Genomic DNA, 21,465 nt, shown 5'->3' with positions numbered 1-21,465 from the left:
TTACCAGTATCTCACACAGCAGTGCATGCTGGGAAGGCAGCCATTTGATTTGCCCTGTGGGCATCTTATGCAGCTTTCTTTTTTTCCTTATGATTTTCCGCCATGCCCACATCTCATCAAAATTACTGAAGGAATATGCAAATTGACAGAGAATGCTTGTTTTATTGGAGCACAGAATTTATATATATATATATATATCATATTTATATGAACATGTCTTATAAATGTATTAAATGTGACAAAATACGAAAATGTCTTTTAAATTAAATTAAATTAAATTATTCATTCATTTTCTTTTCGGCTTAGTCCCTTTATTAATCAGGGGTCATAAATCAGGGGTTATAAATGTATTAAATGTGACAAAATACGAAAATATCTTTAAATTAAATTAAATTAAACACTTACTAACACACAAAATAGATATATTTATATAATTCTTAAAAATGCTTTAATCTTTAAGAAAATGTTATCTACAACATGTATAAATAAATATAAACATAAAATATCAACAAAGAAAAACATATTGCAATATTAGGAAAATATAATCAGCAAATATAATAATTTCTGTAAATAGGTTATGGACTGCAGTATTTGTGCTATTTTAAAATATAGTATGATATATTAAAGGTAAACATAGCATTATATTTGCATTATAAATGCAAGACTAAACATTGCAGCATGATAAAAGGTTCTGTGTGTTTGATTATCCATAAAAGAATTATCAGAATATTTACACTGCAAAATATAATTTTGGTCCAGTTTGATGTTGTATTATATTACACTAAATAATTACACCACAATTCATAAGGATATGTAAGAAATCTTTTAGAATAAAAAACAGTAATTTTGGGAAATATCCATTTAAAATAGCATTGCATAATACAGAAATTTAAAGTAAATGACATTTGTGTGAAAAATGTAATATACAGTTGAAGTCAGAATTATTAGCCCCCCTTTGAATTGTTTTTCTTTATTAAATATTTCCCAAATGATGTTTAACAGAGCAAGGAAATTTCACAGTATATCTGAGAATACTTTTTCTTCTGGAGAAAGTCTTATCTGTTTTATTTCGCCTAGAATAAATGCAGTTTTTAAAATTTTTAAAACCATTTTAAGGTCAAAATTATTAGCCCCTTTCAGCTATATTTATTTCGAAAGTCTACAGAACAAACTACCGTTATACAATAACTTGTCTAATTAACCTTAGGGTTAGGGTTAGGCTAACCTAGTTACACCTTTAAATGTCACTTTAAGCTGTGTAGAAGTGTCTTAAAAATATCTAGTAAAATATTGTTTACTGTCATCATGGCAAAGATAAAATAAATCAGTTATTAGAAATTAGTTATTAAAGCTATTATGTTTAGAAATGTATTAAGAAAAAATCTTCTCTCCGTTAAAGAGAAATTGGGGAAGAAATAAACAGGGGGGCTAATAATTCAGGGGGGCTAATAATTCTGACTTCAACTGTATTCCAGTGATTTAACACTGAATTTCCATCATTCATTCCATTAGTCTTCAGTGCCACAAAATCCTTCAGAAATAATTCTAATATGTTGATATGCAGTTAATATGTCATGATCAGTTATTATTAGTGCCAATCACAAACAATGGCAATCATCACTCATGTTAAAAAGCTTTTGTTATCTATATTTCTACTGGAAATGATCCATTTCACTTCTCAGAGTGCTTCGATAAATGTGAAACCACTATAACTCCTGCCCACGTGAATATATTCTTCATATACATTTCTTTATTATATAATTTGTGCCATTATGCATTTTTTTTACTGTGCTTCTTGTACATTAGTTGTAAACACATATGCACTCCAGCACTAGTGAAGCATTTTCTTTCCCTCACAAATGAAACATTAACTACAGTATAAGTACAGATGTCTTACCTGCAACCCTAAGATGTCAATTCTTTGTAACTCTCATCCTGTTTTAAAAATAAAGGTCAGACATACAGAGTTTATTCCCCGAGCAGGTCATTACAGTCGTGTTGCTAATGCTAACACCAGGCCCGTGTCCCTCCTCACTACGACTGCGGACACAATTAAAGAGAAGCAGAGGGACTAACAAAGACCACGACTTTGCTCATAAATGTGTCGTCAGGTGGTTTCAGAGAGAAAGAGGGTTTGGGGAATTGACAAACGGTTGCGTGCTCAGCTAGCGCCGATCCCCTAATAAGACCACAGTTCTTTAGAGTTTGATTAGCCCAGTTAGAGGCTCATAAATGGACCTCCAAAAATGTGTTACTTCGAGAACAACCTTCATACTAGGAAAAGACTAATGAGGCATTTTAATGAACTAGTTGTCTTGCTGCTGTCTTTGCGAGGAGGGTAAAAGGGTAGGGGGTCAAGACCATTACCAGACGCGAGGCTGTTGGGTAATCTATTGACAGCCACTATGCAGTTCAAGTGCACTAAGACTTAATTAGACTTACATGTTTGAGATTGACTCGCAGATCTGTTGATAAGCTTTTCTGTGATACTACTGGCTATAATGAAGCATTGTGAGTTTGGCACTGGCACTGTGGATGGAATTGCATTGCTCCTATAGTCACCTCAAACAAACTCTTCACAGAACTTTGGTCTTATTGTTTTAGATCTGTTTATTTCTTAAAACTGAAGTGTGTCCTGTTTTATCAGTGTTAAATATCCGACCAATAGTAGACATGTGGTCAGCACAATGAAAATATATATTGATAAACTGATTGTAAAAAGCACATATCTGAAAGATGTGATTGTCAGAAATTGACGGCAAGATAATATTGATAATACTTAAGATATGACTATTAATGGATATTTTAATAACAGATATTGTGATCATTTATCAAACTCATTAAATCACCAAATTATGCTTTGTACATTTGAGGTGCTGTTTACAACAGTGTTTTAGAATAGGAACTCTTCTCATGCAAGCTGGTGTTTTTATTGCGTTTCAGAAAAATAATCTCTGTCCACACTACTCACGTTCACGGAGCATGTGCATATTTTGTATTCGCACTTGCAGTGTACAGGTTGGGTAATGCTCATATAAGAAGGGGACGGCAGTATAGTCCCGAAGACCAATAGTCCTGAAGACCAATCAGAGAGTGGACCACCAATCATCTGTGGACAGCCGTGCCATTTTCAAAAGTTTGCATTTCAGATTGTCTATTCTGAAACGAAACACCAGTGTTTTGAAATTGGGTGCAAAACAGTTTGGACTGAACTGTATTTTAAAACAATAATATTAAAGGGCACCTATTTTGTGCCTTTTACAAGATGTGTGAGAATGTGTCTGTAAAGTTTCAGCACAAAATACCCATCAGATTATTTATTTTATAATATAGAATCGGCCCATTTTGGTGACTGCAGTGGAGCTGTTATTTTAAAAGCAAATGAGCTGCTTCTCCCAACCTACTGCTCCGACATGCATGTCTGCTTTTCATCATGCGTTATGTCAGATAAACAGCAGTCAGTGATAGAGACAGACACGGATGAAGCTGAAATAAGGTCATTAGTCACACACACACACACACACACACACACACACACACACACACACACACCAATTTACATTTACTGACACCATGCAGTGGTTATGATCATAGCGGTTAAGAATTACATGGCGATTTTACTGTTTTTATTACAAACATGCTTTATTTTAAGAATGTTTTAAACTTATAAAATTCGTTCTTTGCAAAACATGGGTATACGTGTTATTATAGAAATATGGTGCCTTTCAATCAATTCGGTGACATTTGTTTCTTTTTCATTTTGCTGTTTGTGGGTTGAATTTTGACGCTCAACTGACTGAGATGTAACGAGAGAATATGGTCATTTTTTTTAAATAAAAGATTTCGCAAAATAAATTATCATTTACATTTAGGAAATACATAAAACAGAAATAAATAATAATTTCTTGTGCGGCATGGTACCAACTGAACCACGGACAGGTGAGGACCACTGACCTACACCACAGGTGTCAATTCTAGTTCCTGGAGGGCCGATGCCCTTCACAATTTAGTTCCAGCCCTGTTTCAAGACACCTACCTGTAGGTTTCAAACAAAACTGAAGGACTCAATTCGTTTAATCAGGTGTGTTTAATTAGGGTTGGACTAAACTGTACAGAGCTGCGGTCCTTCTGGAATGAGTTTAACACCTGTGCCCTTCACCATTGTGATCTAAAACCAGGCATTTCATTTCATTCCAGTTTCATTTTCCAATTTCTGTAAATATACATTTAACCACACCTATATTAGTTCATACCCCTGTAAATGCACCTACTGTATCTGACCAGTAGACACTGTAAAGGTTCAGAAGACACCTTTCTTGTAAAATAGGTGTTTCAGTATAAGCAGAATTAGACTCAAAGTGTGTACTGTAATAGATGCGTATACTCGCTTTCATTTTATCATCCAGGAATGCAATCTTGTTTTATATCAAAAACAGGTGGTATTTTAGAATCATGTTTGTTGAAATAACCCATCAAAGGTGACTGTAGGTCAGAATCTGCTGGTTATCCCTCAAGCACTGAAAGTTTGCTTGATAAATGTGATGCAGTTGAATTAAATACATTAACTTGGTCATGGTTTCCACAGGGCGTCACAGTGGCACAGTGGTTAGCACCATTGGCTCACAGCAAGAAGGCCGCTGGTTCGAGCTCCAGTTGTCATTTCTGTGTGGATTTTGTATGTTCTCTCCGTGTAGGTGTGGGTTTCCTCTTGGATTTTTTAATTTAAATTTTTTTTACTGTAAAACGTCATATTATGTGCAGTTAAACAGGGTTTCAATCATACGAATAATCAGAAAATTTCTTCCCAGTAGACAGCCGAGAACAGCTTCATATGTACATGTACAACAAGGTTACACAATCTGAATAAACACGGTATAATGCCAGCAAATGTTGGCATTGTTGTCAGCCAGCTAATAATCTAAAAACACTGTAAACGAGTCTCCAACATCTAACCAGAGACAGGAAGGAGGGAGGCAGAGATGCAGACAGAGACATGGAAGAGGAAAGAAAAGCATTAGACAGAGGAACTAAGAGCGAAAAAAAAAACATTAATTATTAGCCCCAGTGGGATCTTTTATATTCTGCCGAGCTTGGACAACACCAATTAATACAGCAATTATTATCCTGGCCTATAGCGAGGGGTTGACTAAGCTGCCTTGCCATCTGACGATCGCGTGAAGAGGGAGAGGCTTGCTGGAACCAGATTACTCATCTCACCAGAAGCCTCTTATTATGCATGAAAGATGGAGAGAGAGAGAGAGCGAGAGAGAGAGAGACGCACACAAACACAGGGTAATTATTTAGTCTGTGAATTTCAACCCAACAATCACTAATACACAGCCTTTCATGAGATAATAAGCAGTTTGCTTTCACCTTCTGGGGCTTGGAATGGGGCTAATGAGATGAATTAAGACTAAAGATGGTGGAAATATACTGTTCTTCCCGCTCGGTTAAAGAGCACTTTAGTGCGCTCGGACCTGTTCCAGATTCTGTTTCCTTTTATCAAGTACGTGCTCCTCTCACTTCTTCTTACGGTCTCTTCTTACGGCTCTCCTCTCAAGTTATTCGGCTAGAGACACTCATATATCCAGTTAATCTTCAGATACTTCGTCTACTTGGCCTGCAACAATGCTCTAGAGCCAATGCTTACCCAAGAATGGCTTTTGATGTTTGGACCTTACTGGACTTTTGGCATGGTGTCACAGTGAAGTAGATTAGATGGTAACTTTTTTGTTTCATTTCATTTGTTTCTAGAACATCACACTCAATTATTACATTCACACACTGTACATTCTTGCTATTAATGGTTCCATAAAGAGCCTGTAGCATCCATGAAATCAGTTCATTAAACAATAAAGTTCTTTTTGGAACAATTACAATTCTAGCAACTCCTAGCATGCATCTGAAATTGCATACTTGCCAATTATATAATTTGTGAAAAATAATATGTGGTCCAATTAGTATGTTTGAGTAAATACCTGGATGACCTATTACTTCTGACCTGATTCCAAAATGTAAATCTAATGAACACTTTATTATGCCATGTGCCATAAGACAGAATTTATGCAACCCAGGCTCATTCTGATTACATACCCCTGAATAGATTTCTAGATAGAGCAAAAGATGTCCCAGGAGATGCGTTTATTTGCAGTTTTTATTTTCGCGAATCCACCAAAGGCCGCAGCGGAGGTACGTCTTTTCAAATCTCAAATTTATCTCACGAGTGCCATTTGCAGCTGCTGTTCTCACATAAATCTACCAGAGGCCGCTGTTGACTGACTGACTTACTGACCGACCAACCAATCGACCAATCCCTCTACCCTCCCCCTTCCCTAAACCCAACGAATAGTGTTTTAAAAAGCACCAATTGACCCGCTTCTGTTTAAGTCCTACCCACTTTCTGGAACTGTTCTTCACCAGACTCGAACCCCTTTGTCGTGGTCAACTTCACACTGTGTCTTAAGTGCGCCGACAGACATGTTGAGTTACCATTCTGGTAACATCTGGTAACAGCGGGAAAGTCCTTCATACGGAGGTAAATGGTCAGCTGGTAAGCTTGAAAAGGACCGGTATCATACCGCCCCATAGAGTTCATTTTAAAGATGAAATGCAGCCATATGTAGCTCTAGCTACATAAATTGTGATCTCCAGAAATGTATATTGAGGTACGTTTTCAGAATGAGCCTATGTGGAATTTATGAATGGATGTAAAGAGACACAACTGACGATCTGCTGACAACTTCCTGGTGGTACTTCTGATTTCCATTCATACTCCTATTTATACTATATAGAACAGGGGTGTCCAAACTCGGTCCTGGAGGGCCGGAGTCCTGCAGATTTTTACTCCAACTTGCCTCAACACACCTGCAAAGATGTTTCTAGAAGGCCTAGTAAGAGCTTGATTAGCTAGCCCAGGTGTGTCTGATTGGGGTTGGAACTAAACTTTGCAGGACTCCACCCCCCTCCAGTACCTGATATAAAACATACTTTTCTAATGATTGTGAAGTACAGTATATCCATTTATTCAAATGTAATACCTTCTGTGTTCGAGTAGTATGCCATTTCGGACGCCGCTTTAGGCTCAATGCCAATTCAACCCCTTAGCCCTTCACCTTACCCCTACCCCTCATTTTGCACGTTCACATGAGGGGGTAGGGCGTCTCAATTCTCTTTAGCTTGAAGGTGTAGGGCTAAGGGGAAGGGCTAAATAACTCTCAAAACAGAGATTTTTCAGGACCACAGTCGAAACCAAGGGAAAGAAAATTTCCCAGAATACACCAGCTGCATGGCTGCACCCGGAAGTAAGAAGCACAAATTAGTATTTTTTTTGTCATTATTACGAATTTTTACAAACAAGCACATATTTTAATACATTCATAACGGGGTTCGTGTTTTACCGTCATGCTTTTTAATAAAACGCTAAAATAAAAATCGCTAACTTTCGCTATCTATAATCCATAATAATAACTCCTGTATAGCAGTCCCACAACATTCTGACACTCGATGACACTCGAATACCCTGTCAGAAAAGTCTAGTGGCAGGAAAAGAGCTTTTTACAGTGTCTGGTGTAATGTTAATGTTGATCTTATTGTCACATTATATCGTTATGATAACATGATATCGTTGCCTTCAGTGATTTCCTGAAGATAAATACTGAAAAAATAACGCAATAAGCAGTCACCATCGTCATCACATGATGACTTGTGCAGGTGTTGTAGTGTTTTAGGGGTAAATTTTGAAGGGGTAGGGGTACAAAAATAGAATTGGGATAGGGCTTTAATCTACTTTAACAAGTAAAATAGTAAAAGTTGCAGTGGAGCTGGAGTTCTTTAATCATATTTAATTCCAGTTTTTGTGTTATGCAACACTAGATGCCTTCACTTTTTTTATTTGGAATAATTGTCATTTAAAAATAAAAAACATGACCAATTTCTGTGTAAAAAAGATTGATAAGTGTTGATGCTTTGATTGATGTTGAAATGTTGATTGAACACGTTTTTAATCATTCCATTTAAACACTCAACCACTGTGGATGGTGCTGATGTTCATTACAACAGCACTCTTTCTTTAATATCAAAATAATCTTTTTATTTTCCCCCATTGCCACACCATTAAATAGGCTGTCCAATTAGATTTAATCTTTAGACCATGTGCCTGGAGCCGCTGCTGCAGGGTGAGATCGGTGATGCTGTAGCATAGAAAGCTGTTTTGAAAACCAGTAAAGAGAAATGTTCTGGAAAAGAATGGATGTTGAGTGTTTGCTATCGTTGGTGTCTGAGAACTTTTTGATAAAAGTCACAGTGACCACAAAACAATTATGATAAAGAAGTTCTGTGGCAAGGAATTGCTGATAAAATGGGAATTGGTTGTCGAGTCGTAAACATGATGGTTTGTGGGTCTGGTCTAGTATCAAGCTTTATTTATATTAATTAAAAAATAGTAATAATATCATTGGTGGCGCAGTGGGTTACACAATGGCTTCACAGCAAGAAGGTTGCTGGCTTGAGCCGCGGCTGGGTCAGTTGGCATTTCTGTGTGGAGTTTGCATGTTCTCCCCGTGTTGGCATGGGTTTCCTCCGGGTGACAGACATTCTGTTGTGGCGACACCTGATTAATAAAGGGACTAAGCCGAAAAGAAAATGAATAAATATTAATAGTAATAATAATAAAAAACTCTTCCACTCTGCTAAAAGAGGAATCCATCTCCGTTTGTGAGCCAACATTAATCTGATTTAGTCAGTCGGCTTAATACTGCCACCTTGTTTCCAGGTGTAAATTGCTTTGTTGGTCAAGCTTTTTATTTTCCGCACATTCATTTTCAGAAGGCGATCGATTCTACGGTCAATTCACAGTTTGTTTGTGATTTGCTTTGCTTTACCGCATTTGCTTTATGGAAAAAAGTCAAAATATTAAATGCTCTCTTGACTATTGAACATGTTTAGAGCATTGATGGTTCCATAAAAAACCCTTTAATGTTCAAAGTGTAAAAAAAGGTTTTTTACACAATTTATTTATACAGAACTGTTCACTAAAAGGCTACTTAAGCAACCAAAAATGGTTCTTCCTTTTACAATCTTAATTTTTAAGAATGCGCCATTTATAAAACTATGCATTCTCATGAAGCTGGTTTCTTAAATCTCGTTTTCTCAGTTGCTCTCACTTTCTTTCCCTCCCTGTTTCTCTCTCTCACCCCCATATATTTCTTTCTTTTCTCTCTTCAGGTGCTATTTTAAGTCCCCTGTCCCTGCCTGGGAAACATAGGCTCCGTTTCCTCAAGGCCACTGTAAAATCTCATCTGACAGGCAATGAATGCCCACTAGATGCTTGCATGTTATCTTGACATGGCCATGTTAAGCTGGCTTCACTGATGCTAAATGGATGTCATAAACCTTTTAGGAGACATGCCGCCTAATGTGTACTTGTGTAAAAGTGTTCGGCAGTGTAATGCATTTACGTTTTTATTTAGACCGAGGGGGAACTTGGGGCATAACAATGGCTTTAAGGTCCACACTTGTTAAACTGATCATGCAGGCTATGCTGAAATTTCTTCAAACCTTACAAAACACTAAAATAGCACTAGATATAAATTGCATAAACTTAATAGGAATGAACCGATACACAAATTTGTTAGAATTTACCATATTGTTGAGATGTAAAACATACTGTAACCATTTGCCTGATATTAATGTCTACATTTGTGCATAAATAGCTAAAAAAATCCCTTTCTGTTATAAAGTTATTGTTATAATTGCAGCAAACTGATATATTGCATTTAAAAAAATTTATTTGATTTGATGATGATACAGATGAACAGAAAACATAAGAATTAAATTCAGGTTATAAAAAATGTTCAGACATTTTCAGAGTTTTGTCAGGTTTTGACTTGCATAATGATCCTTGTTCTTTTATGCGTCTGCATATAGTTTATGTTTAGCTAATGATAATACTTCTCAAACAAAGCAAATTTGACCAATTAGGAGCAATTAAAATGGCAAATATGCAGTTTATTTGAACTGTTAATAGGTGAAATTATGACCTGCCTTCTCAGCTTGTCTAGTCAAGTTCTTTTCTGTGTTTTGTTCTTTGGCTGCCCTTCCTTCTGGAGAAGCTTCATTTATTTAAAACGGTGTTGTGTTGCACCCCGCGCCCCGGTACACAAAAGCAAAGACGAGCAAGGGACAGAGGTGCTGTCATTGTCACCGGCAGGTGTAGAATAACATCTCTTGAGCAGCTTGTAATTAGAGTGGCTGCTGTGTAATGAGGGTGCAAGATTCCTCCCTCTGTTGTTTGTGCCAAACTGGACCTGACTGTAGGTGCCCATCATAGAGGAAAACTGCAACAGCCAAGAGCATCAAACATCAGCAAATGTAAAGGAATGGCATTTTGATTCAGTAGGAATCTTTTCACTCTTTCCAAACCGTCTTGTCAAGAAATACTTCAAGAAAGATCCAAGGAACGATATATAAGAAGTATTAGAAAGCAAGCATACATTTATTCACTGACATTTGTTTTTAATAAAACTCTGATCATTCAACAACATTGCTTGTTTGCACTTGCAACACGTTTAATGGAACGGTAACACTTAAGCTTAGGTCACAATTCATGCTACTAACTACTGGTTTATTACCTGCCTATTATTAAGATATGAACTGTTATAAAGTAGTTGTAAAGGATGATCTAATTATGCATCCCTAATCCCAAAACCTAAACTCAACTTCTACAGTATCTTACTAATTATTAATAAACAGCAAATTCATATTAGGTCACAATTCATGCTAATAACTACTGGATTATTACCTGTCTATTATTAAGATATTAACTGCTTATTAGTAGTTATAAAGTATGATCTTACTTTTCATCCCTAATCCTACCCTAACCCAGCTTCTACATTAACACAAGGTAGAGGAGCACGGGGCATAAAGTAACGATTAAATGTAACACAGTTTTAAGGTATTTGCTCAGGATTAACCATGGCATGCTTCAGAGGTTTTCACCACAGTGTCGGCGGATGTCTTCCTGCCAATTATTGAAAAAGTTCGGCGAAATTTGGATGAGAAACAAAGGAGAAACAGTTTTTGCAGCATAAAAGCATTTTTTATTATAGTCAATATCTTTTATTTTAAAAAAATCTATGAAAGTTTGTTCGTGAAATTTGTTGTGATCACCGTCTTCTAGGCTAAAAGATGTAACCATTTTGAAAGATGTAAAAAACCACACAGTTACTGCCAGCCGGTTTTGAAGAAAACACGACACAGCGGGGTTAGTTGTAACAGGGTGTTACAATTAAGCCACACACTGTTGAACACCAATTAAACTAACACAATATTTTTTTAATTTGAGTGTAATGTTGAGAACTTTTTAAAGAAAATGATTTTTAATAGAATTTTTTTTATAGACAAAAAATATTTTATTGCTAATACTACAAATAAATGCATTGTATAGTAATGGATGATAATCCAAATAAATCCAATGTGTTTATCCAATAAATAAATTTACATACTGTGCTTTGTAGAATAAACAAGAAATTGAGCTATGTACAGAGAAAATATAGCTAATATTTAGTAAACTAAATTTAAATTAACTGTGTGTAATCTGCCTTTTTAAGCATGTGTTAACCCTCTGTCTGTTACAACTTGCCCCGCAGGTGGGGTAAATAGTAACATTTTTACTCCTGGCACTTTTAGCAACACTGCACAGAAACCATAGGTCCAGCGATCATACTTTCAGTGCTCATTTGTAGGAGAGGCTTGTGTTTTGTTGGTAAAAAACAAAAGGTTTGTCTAACCCCAATACTTTGTTTATTATTTTACCAAAACCAAAAAGTGTTACTTTGTGCTCCGCTCTCCCCTTCTATAGATCTTGGGTTTAGGTTTAGGGTAGGATTGGGTTTGCAGAATAAGATCATACATTATACCTACTAATGAACAATTCGTATGTTACTAATAGGTAATAATCCAGTAGTTACTAGCATGAATTGTAACCTGATACTAATTCGCTGTTTATTAATAGTGCGGTATCAATACCTATTAATAAACAGCAAATTAGTATTAGGTCACAATTCATTAGCAACTGGATTATTACCTGCCTATTATTAAGATACAAACTGTTCACTAGTAGTTATAATGTATGATCTTATCCTGCAACCCCAATCTTACCCAAAACCTAAACCCAAGTTCTATAGTACCTTACTATTGATAAACAGCAAATTAGTAGTTTATTAAGCTAGTAGTGTTAGTTAATGGTTTGTTAAAATTGTAACATAAACTAAAGTGCTACCAATTGAACATTTTTAATAATATTTAAAATGAATTCTCTTTATTTTATTGTCCTTTTTTGATAATCTTTTGACTAAATTTGCAGTAACATCAATGGACTCTAAACAAGTCTGGTATTGTGTTTATAGTCACTGTTGTGAGGTAGTTTTTCAAACCGATTGAAAAAAAAAAACCTTTAAAGTAACTGCAAGTGGCATAGTACAGAAGTATATAGTACTTAGTTATTTAGTGGAACACCTTCAGATCATATATATTGTTGACTAACTAATGTCAAGTTCAGACTGCATGATTTTAACCCCGATTTTGACTCGACGACAGGTTTTGAGAAATCACCGACAAAGGCCTGAACTCACAGGCAAATCGGTGCTTGCGCTTGTGCTCGTGAGTGAAAATCACACAGTATGAACTATCAAAGACGTGATCTGAGAGAATCGCCGATGAGTCGCCGATGCCTGTGAGATATTTGGTGTGCTAAATATCTGGAGCTGTCGGCGATTCAAATCATGCCGTGTGAAATGAGTTTTGACTGAAAATTACATCGGCGATCGCCTACAGCCAATGAGAAAGCAGCATTCACTTTTGTGTGTGTACCTGCAGGCCAGCGGGAGGTTGAGGGAGAAGTTAAAAGTGCTCATTTTTGGTTTATTTGGACCCAAGAAATGGAGGAAAAACTGGTGGAGGTTTGACAGTTTATACAGTGTCTGTTTGACGTTTCATACAGAAAGTTAAAAAAGAAAGTTAAGGAGAAATTGCTAATTCCCTTCAAACAGGTGAGCAAAAATGTACATTTTCTACCCCACTAAAGGCTTCTTTCTGGTTATGTAGTTAATAAAAAAATATATACTACGTGTTTTGGCTGTGAGACGTAGTTTGGACGAAGTTGTCGGTGATTCTTCCTATTGTAAAGTCATGCAGTGTGAAACCCCCTGTCGCCGATCCATCTTGCAGTGTAAACAAAGCAGCGACAAAACACTAGCCCAGATAGTCATGCAGTGTGAAAACATCTGTGACACGACTACTTTGAAAATCATGCAGTCTGAACTCGGCATAACTTTCAACTATTTTAAAGTCAGCCAGTGGTAAGCATACAAACAGAAGCAACAAAGATGGTTACTGTATCTGTACTAAACAATAAGAAATTATACAAAAGCTTCTGTTATTATGTGCCATGTCAGTTTTTCAATCACACAGTACTGTATGTTACACAGATATCAGTGCTAGCAATTCCAGCCAATGTTATGTATCATATGCATCAAACTGTTATAGCAGTGACATTTCAGAGTGTCTAATGGTATTCATAAAATTTCTGAATTCAATTTCGAAGTATTAATTTTTTTTTCCATAGTTTTGTTAAAATGGTGACATCATCCCAGCAGGCACACAACATCATAAATCATTAATATTTGGTTAGATTTAGGTCATGATGTCAGGTGACCAAAATTCAATGTCTAGCCAGCGTCTAAGGACAACGTTATTTTGACATCCAATAATGACGTCAAATTATGTGGTTGATTTTAGGTTGTGTTGGAAAGTAACCAAAATCCAACATCTGATAGATGTCATAGTGGTAACGTCCATGCAACGTCAAGGTGTAACATGATTAGACACTGATATTTGGTTGATTTTAGGTTGGACATTGGACATTGATGTCAGACTGACGTTGGGTTCTGATGTCAACCCGATTTTCATTTCCAAACAAAATCCAACGTCCCCACGACATTGGGGTACGTCAAAATGATGTCATGTTGACATCCTGTGCCTGCAGGGATGCATCATGTGTTCAGTCTGTAGGCATATGCCTGACAGCATAGTACAGGACAGGTATGTGGTGTTTCCAACCCAGGCTCATTCTAAAAAAACGTAAATGTGCTATATAAATTTCTGGATAGCACCAAATACGTCCCTACGTTTTTGCAGTTTGTGTTTTCGTGAATCCACCAGAGGCTGACGTGTATGCTTTTTCAGGTCGAAACTACCGGACTTTTACCGTTCGAAACTACTACTTGAGCTACCGGACAAACTGATGATAGCAGAATAGCGGTCAGCTGGTATAAGTGCGAAAAGGAATGGCGTCTTACCGACCCGTATTGTTCGTTTTAAAGACGAAATGCAGTCATACGTACCTCTGACTACATAATTCGTGATCTCTAGAAAAGTATATAGAGCTATGTTTTCAGTATCACCCTATGTTGGGTGTTTTTTCACAAAGCAACATTGCTAACTACTGGCCTGGCATGAGAAATGTAGTATTTTTGAATGGGGATTTGTTTGACAATGTCATCTGTATGTATCTTTAAAGCAAAAGCTAAGTTGGCATGCACTTACTGTAAAGCCAGCAGAATGTCATCAAATTAAACAAGATATAAATAAGGATGGATAAATGTTGCATTATGCAATTTGAGGGCATAAGTAAATGACACATTAAAGACACTCATGATTCATGAGATACAATCAACTGTTAATTAACAAATATTTACAGTGTACTAACATTAGTACTAGACATGTAGATGCGTACATTAACAGAACATCTAAAGGAGACCATCAAAATTAAGTGTTATCTTCAAATGAAGTACAAAACATTCATAAAAGTCAGCAGTGCAGATCAATTTAATAGTAAAAATCTCATTCAGACATCAATAAAAACCTTCCCTCCCAACGTTAAAGCTACCGCATGTATCCACATAATGTGTATACGGTCTCTCCCCTTAACTCTTTTTGCACTCCTGGCAAAATGAAAACTTCTGTCAGAGTCAGATTGAAATTTATATCAGTTTGTCAGGCACAAGCCAAAAACGATCTTACTCAACATTATTGTGATAAGTTTGGTGCCAGAGATAGAGGAGAAATGGAGGGAAGAGGGAGAGAAGTGCCTCACGCTTCGCTCACCAGATAAATCCAGAAGCCAAGATTCTCCACTCTCTCCTCCATCAGAAGAGCTCCCCAACCTGACCCTTCAAACAAGAAAAAAAAAGAAGAGAGAAAAAAAATCTTTTGTTGGGTTACTGCCTCTTTGCATAATGTTCAGCCTCCAGCTACACTGTGGTTCCAACTGCACACAATTTTCTCAGGAAAATATAATCGATCCTCCTCAAAATAGACTTGAACTGTCTGACAGTAGAGCAGCGCAGTGTTAAGCAATCTGGCGGTAACGCAGATCAAACGTAGGCGTGCTGGGAATGCCTTGCCCCTCGGTTTTGTTTTGTTTTTTTCTTTCACTTTTTTTTCTTTCCAGCACGTTGGAACACTCGAGCTGAGTTTGTAATTACAGAAACACAAACCGCCTTGTCATGAACAAAACCCCAACATTAGTAGTAGCTGATATGTTGATATCATCTTACACATAATGATGTCTGAAACCAGCATTGAGTCCATATCATTTTTTTGATGGTGAGCCAGCGCCAGCTACTAATTAAGATTAAATTAATTAACGAGTGCCATTGTGTTTGACACCGAGATGCGAACAATTGACAAACAATTTTCTTAATTGCCTAATAATTGTGCCTGATTTCCCAGTCATCTTCAGGCGAGGTGGAATGATTTGAGTTTGTGAAGGCATGGATCTTTGGAAATAAAGAGTTTATTTTAGAAAGTGGGTTTAAGGGTTATTTACTGCTGATTTTGTAATCAAGATGATCAGAAAAACAAAATAGCTAAATGATACAGAATATCATCCATATACTGTATGCACATACAGTTGAAGTCAGAGTTATTAGCCCCCCTTTGATTTTTTTTCTTTTATTAAATATTTCTTAAATGATGTTTAACAGAGCAAGGAAATTTTCACAGAATTTCTGATAATATTTTTTTCTTCTGGAGAAAGTCTTATTTGTTTTATTTCGGCTAGAATAAAAGCAGCTTTTAATTTTTTATTAACATTTTAAGGTCAAAATTATTAGCTCCTTTAAGCTATTTTTTTTTCGACTGTCTACAGAACAAACCATCATTATACAATAACTTGCCTAATTACCCTAACTTGCTTAGTTAACCCAATTAACCTAGTTAAGCCTTTAAATGGCACTTTAAGCTGTATAGAAGTGTCTTGAAAAATATCTAGTTAAATATTATTTACTGTCATCATGACAAAGATAAAATAAATCAGTTATTAGAAATGAGTTATTAAAACTATTATGTTTAAAAATGTGTTGAAAAATTCGTTAAACAAAAATAAAAAATAAACAGGGTGCTAATAATTCAGGGGGGGTAATAATTCTGACTTCAACTGTCAGTTAATTATTCCATATATATATATATATATATATATATATATATATATATATATATATATATATATATATATATATATATATATATATATATATATATATATATATATATAAATAAGAAAGAGGGGGATATTTAACAATACTGTTGCTTTGACTGTAGTGTTGATCAAATTAATGCAACCATGGTGATAATATGAGACTCACATTTTATATTCTGTATGTATTGTGCTCAGCATAATTGAGTACACTCCATTTTGAAAATGAATATTTTTATCTATTTCTCTGTTAATATAGGCAATGTATTTTGGTTCATTTAAACAAAACAGATTTATTAAACAGATATATTTATTAAAACAATATTTTAGTCACCAAACATATTTATACATAGAAAGATAATACAGTTAAATTCAAGCTAAATATTGCAAATAAATTGCAACCTACAAAATGTAAACTAATTAAAAATTTTTTTTGCTTCTCTTGATTTTCCCTCTTTTTAAAATTGTATTTAATATTTTTCTATAACATATGAAAAATACAATTTACTAGTTTTTGGACCGTTATTGTAAGATATTTTGTTAGATAAGCTCCAGATATGGCTTCAGTACTGACTAATCTAATGTATATGCACAATTATAATATTGTATATCTTTCCTATTAAAAATATGAATTTAAAACAGATTTGTGAGGGGTGTAACTTCCTAAAACTCACAGCAGAGTAAAAAATCTTGCTGTGTCCCTATCCAGAAGTAGCAGAATGTCATTGCGCAGTAAAGAATGTCTAGCTAAAATGTCAAGGGGATTTATTAAACACCTGGAAACCCTGGACAAGGATTTGCAAATGGCAGCAGGACTTAAATATTAACAACAACATTACCTGCACTAAATAAATGCACAGCCATACAGATGTCCATTTAATTGACTTGCATTCATTCCTTCTTTGTTCTCACATTTACTCAAGATTATAAAGCCCAAAGCAATGCAAACACAAACATGATATTTAATGTACCCTGAGCCTTAATGCTATTGGGCCTTGAAAAGCATGCCGACAGCCAGAGAAACAGTGCCAACTGTTGGTGACTTACTATAACAGCCAGACAGATTCACTATATATTCTCTTTACATCTTAATAATAAAAATGATTTGCTTATGTTGAGATGCTACAGGTTTTTTTCTACACCTGTATATTTAGGAGTTTGAGTGTTTTTCATAATATGTTTTTTCTTTTCTTTTTTCATTTAATGGAAAGAAAACTAAAATATACTTTCAAGTGTTTTCTCCTGAACTGAGCCATAAATCTCTACTTTAGCATCTCTTATCCCAATTTTATTCATATCTATATTATGTTCTATATTATCTATCTATATTATTATCTATATATCTCCAAAGTTTGTGTGCAGTTTTTTTAATTAAATTGTACCTCATTTGCATATTTTAATATACATTTTTAGAAACATTTTCATACAAAAATAAGAATAATGTAATCAATCAATTAGTGAAGTATGACATTAGTTTATTTCCCCCGTATTCCCCCTCACATTCCCCCACAAAGTTTGTGTACTTTTTATTGCAGTTTTTCTCAGTCACTTCGGTGAATTTCTCACAACACTATTTACATTTGCACAACAGTTAATGCATTTCTCAAAACAATTAGTCATTTGTGCACATCATATCAGTTTTTCATTCCGTCCAACAAATTGCAAATGCTTTTAGACATGCATCAATTACTTTTATACAACTCTCTGCTGTTTTATAACATTATCATTTGCTTATGTCATGTCAGTCAAAATTAACTAAACTTGTGAACGCTGAATAGTCATTCTAAATTAAACTAATAGTCCTCATTTCATTTCTTGAGTCATTATATACAAAAATGTTGAACTAGTTTTTTAAAATCTGTCAAGCAAATTTATAGTTAATTTATAGTTTTCACAGTACAGTATGATAAAGTGCTACACATTCCCATGCACTCTGTGAAAAAACTGACCTCTGGATATTATCCCATGTTAACCTGTAGTAATTGACCTTTGAAACTTGCACTAAGTTGACCTCTCCATAGCCTCAGTTGAAGTCCAGGTCTCTTATGAGGAAAAGGAGGACGTCTCGTTCCTAAAGCAAGGTGCATTCAAGACACTGTCACTGCCCACCTCCCTCATTGCTTGCACCTGCTAAAACATTTGAGGTATTTGCACGGCAGGGCAACACATTTGCTTTTCATTTAACCTGCCTGGCTAAATCTTTGAAGTGCAAAATGGCAGAGCCGCAAAGGTTTCTCTCTCTCATTCTCTCTCTCTCTCTCTCTCTCTCTCTCACTCTCTCTCTCTCTCTCTCTCTCTCTCTCTCTCTCCTTAATCATTTACCTCGTCAAGGCACATTCTCTGCAGCAAAGCTATCAAGCGGAAAACGAGGTTGGCCCACTGTTTTCCCTCCCTCCTGCTCTCTGCCTTTCATTCTGACGTTCTCTTTGTGGGAGACTTCATACTCAATCACAAAGAGAGGTTAGAGAGAGAGAGAGAGAGAGAGAGAGAGAGAGAGAGAGAGAGAGAGAGAGAGAGAGAGAGAGAGAGAGAGAGAGAGAGAGAGAGAGAGAGAGAGAGAGAGAGAGAGAGAGAGAGAGAGAGAGAGGAGAGAGAGAGAGAGAGAGAGAGAGAGAGAGAGAGAGAGAGAGGAGAGAGAGAGAGAGAGAGAGAGAGGAGAGAGAGAGAGAGAGGAGAGAGAGAGAGAGAGAGAGAGAGAAGAAACAGATCTCTGGGCTTGGCAGAATATGAATGTTGAAACTGACAGCATGGATTGAAGTGACATTGATCATGTTGGGATAATTATCGGATGCATTCAGATTTGTTAGTGTGCTTACAATCAAATTAATGCATTATAGGGAAAGTTCACCCCAGAATTTTAACATTTTAAATGAAAACAATATATACAGGCAAACTAAATTAATAGCCATGGCTCCTGATGATACATTGAAGACTTGAGAAACGAAATAGTTCAAGAGACATTATTTAACATTATTTACAACAGTTTTACCTTTAAGACCTCGATGTATAACCAGGAACCACAAGTATTTATTTTGTTTTGTCTGAACGGTGTGTTTGTTTCTTTTAACTCTCAATGTGCTGGTAACTGCTAACATGGATTTTAGGATTCACCAAGGACCAGACTTAAAATCTTCTTAAAGTACAATTAAACATACAATTAAATCTTAACATCTTCTTAAAAGTCCAACTAAAGAGAAAATATCACCTATCTCTCAAGTGTCTGAAGGTAAAAAAATGTTCCATTTTGGGTGAACCATCCCTTTAATGGATAGCAAGCGCATGGATGCTGGCTGATCAGAATGATCATAATGAGCCAAAGTGAGGATACCATGCTTCATTAAATTCATTTACTTGTGAAATCCATCATTTATAGGCTCATTTGTCAAAAAAAAATTGTTAAATGATTCTATAAATGCATATCTCAGAAATAAAGATACAGGAGCTGTCACTGGGGCAGTCCCTTATGCATATTTGTACCCAAATAGTCCACAGTGGTGCATATTAGTAACTGAATGTAGCTAAAAGTATGGACCCTTCAGGTACAAATATGCACCTTTTGAAAAGGTACTGCCCCAGTGACAGCTCCTATACCTTTATTTCTGAGAGTGTGGGATCTCATATTGTATGGTAAAATCCCACTATGTATGTCAATGCTATTTAAAAAATAAATAATAGCAGGATAGCAGCTAATTATTTAGTTTTTCAAGCATTTAACAGGAAAATAAACAAAAAATAATCTAAAAACTTTTAAAATATGGCATGTTATTTTACAGTTTTGTGCAGAATATTAATTCTGCTGCTTCTGGTTAGAATTTGGCAAAAAGGTGTTTTGGCAAGAGACGTGTTTTTTTTTTAACTATTTAATGTGTTGTTTCAGATCATATTTGATTTAGCAGCATAAACTGTTTGAAATTTAAGGGGGAAAAGATGTACACTGAAAAAATGATTCAAAAATGATTCCTTGGATTATTATTATTTTTTTTTTTAAGTTAAGTGGTTGTAAACAATTTATTTCTTTAAATTCAGTCGAAATAAATAAAGTTGACATCACCAAATTTAATTTGTTTGTTTAAATTCAACACATAAATAGTTTGCAACAATTTTGCAGACATCAGTTTTTTCAGTGTATGTGGAGGTTTAGTTATAATAGTGTATATAATGCAAAATATATAGCTATTATAATATAACAAATTGCAAGTGTATTAATAAAGAAATGGATAATAATCAATTCATTGTTGTGTTGATGAACGTGTTACTCTGATTTATTTAATTAAGTTAATAGATTATACATCCATCACATATCAAATGCTTTCTTTGTTTTGAGGTATATTTGACATAGGCACACAACAATAAATTAGTAATTAATAACTGTTACTCCAAAAGCAGTAAAAAGGTATTAAATTAAATTTGAACTAGTATAATTATATTAGTAAAATATACTAAATTATAACTAAAATTACTAAAAAATAAAATTAAACAGAATAAATAGTTTATTTATATAGCACATTTCACACACAATGGTAATTCAAAGTGTGTTACATAATAACAGAGACAAGTATAAGAAAATAAAAACAAAGAATAATAAAAAAAGATTAATTTAATTAATTTATAAATAAATAATTAATTAAACTTTGTTTGAACCTGTCAAATATATCAGCAGCCTGCACACACATTTATGAAAACATCTGCTAAATATCTATGTCAGGATGTTTTTCTTTTTCTCTCCTGTACATGTGACACGCTCCACACTAACATATTACCTATTCTTTAACATGCTAAATTTGCATGCTCAATTTAATGCAATCACTGCACCGCTAGACCACATCAGACCAGGCTATGGTGGAGAATTATAAACCTCCCTCTTTCTCTCCCTCTCCAACACTTCTCTTTGGTTTTAGATGAACACTACTTGACCATGTAGAGCCCCCGGG

The sequence above is a fragment of the Danio aesculapii genome, chromosome 13, assembly GCF_903798145.1.
Source record: "Danio aesculapii chromosome 13, fDanAes4.1, whole genome shotgun sequence".
NCBI classification, from domain to species: domain Eukaryota; kingdom Metazoa; phylum Chordata; class Actinopteri; order Cypriniformes; family Danionidae; genus Danio; species Danio aesculapii.
This window is presented reverse-complemented; position numbering follows the sequence as displayed.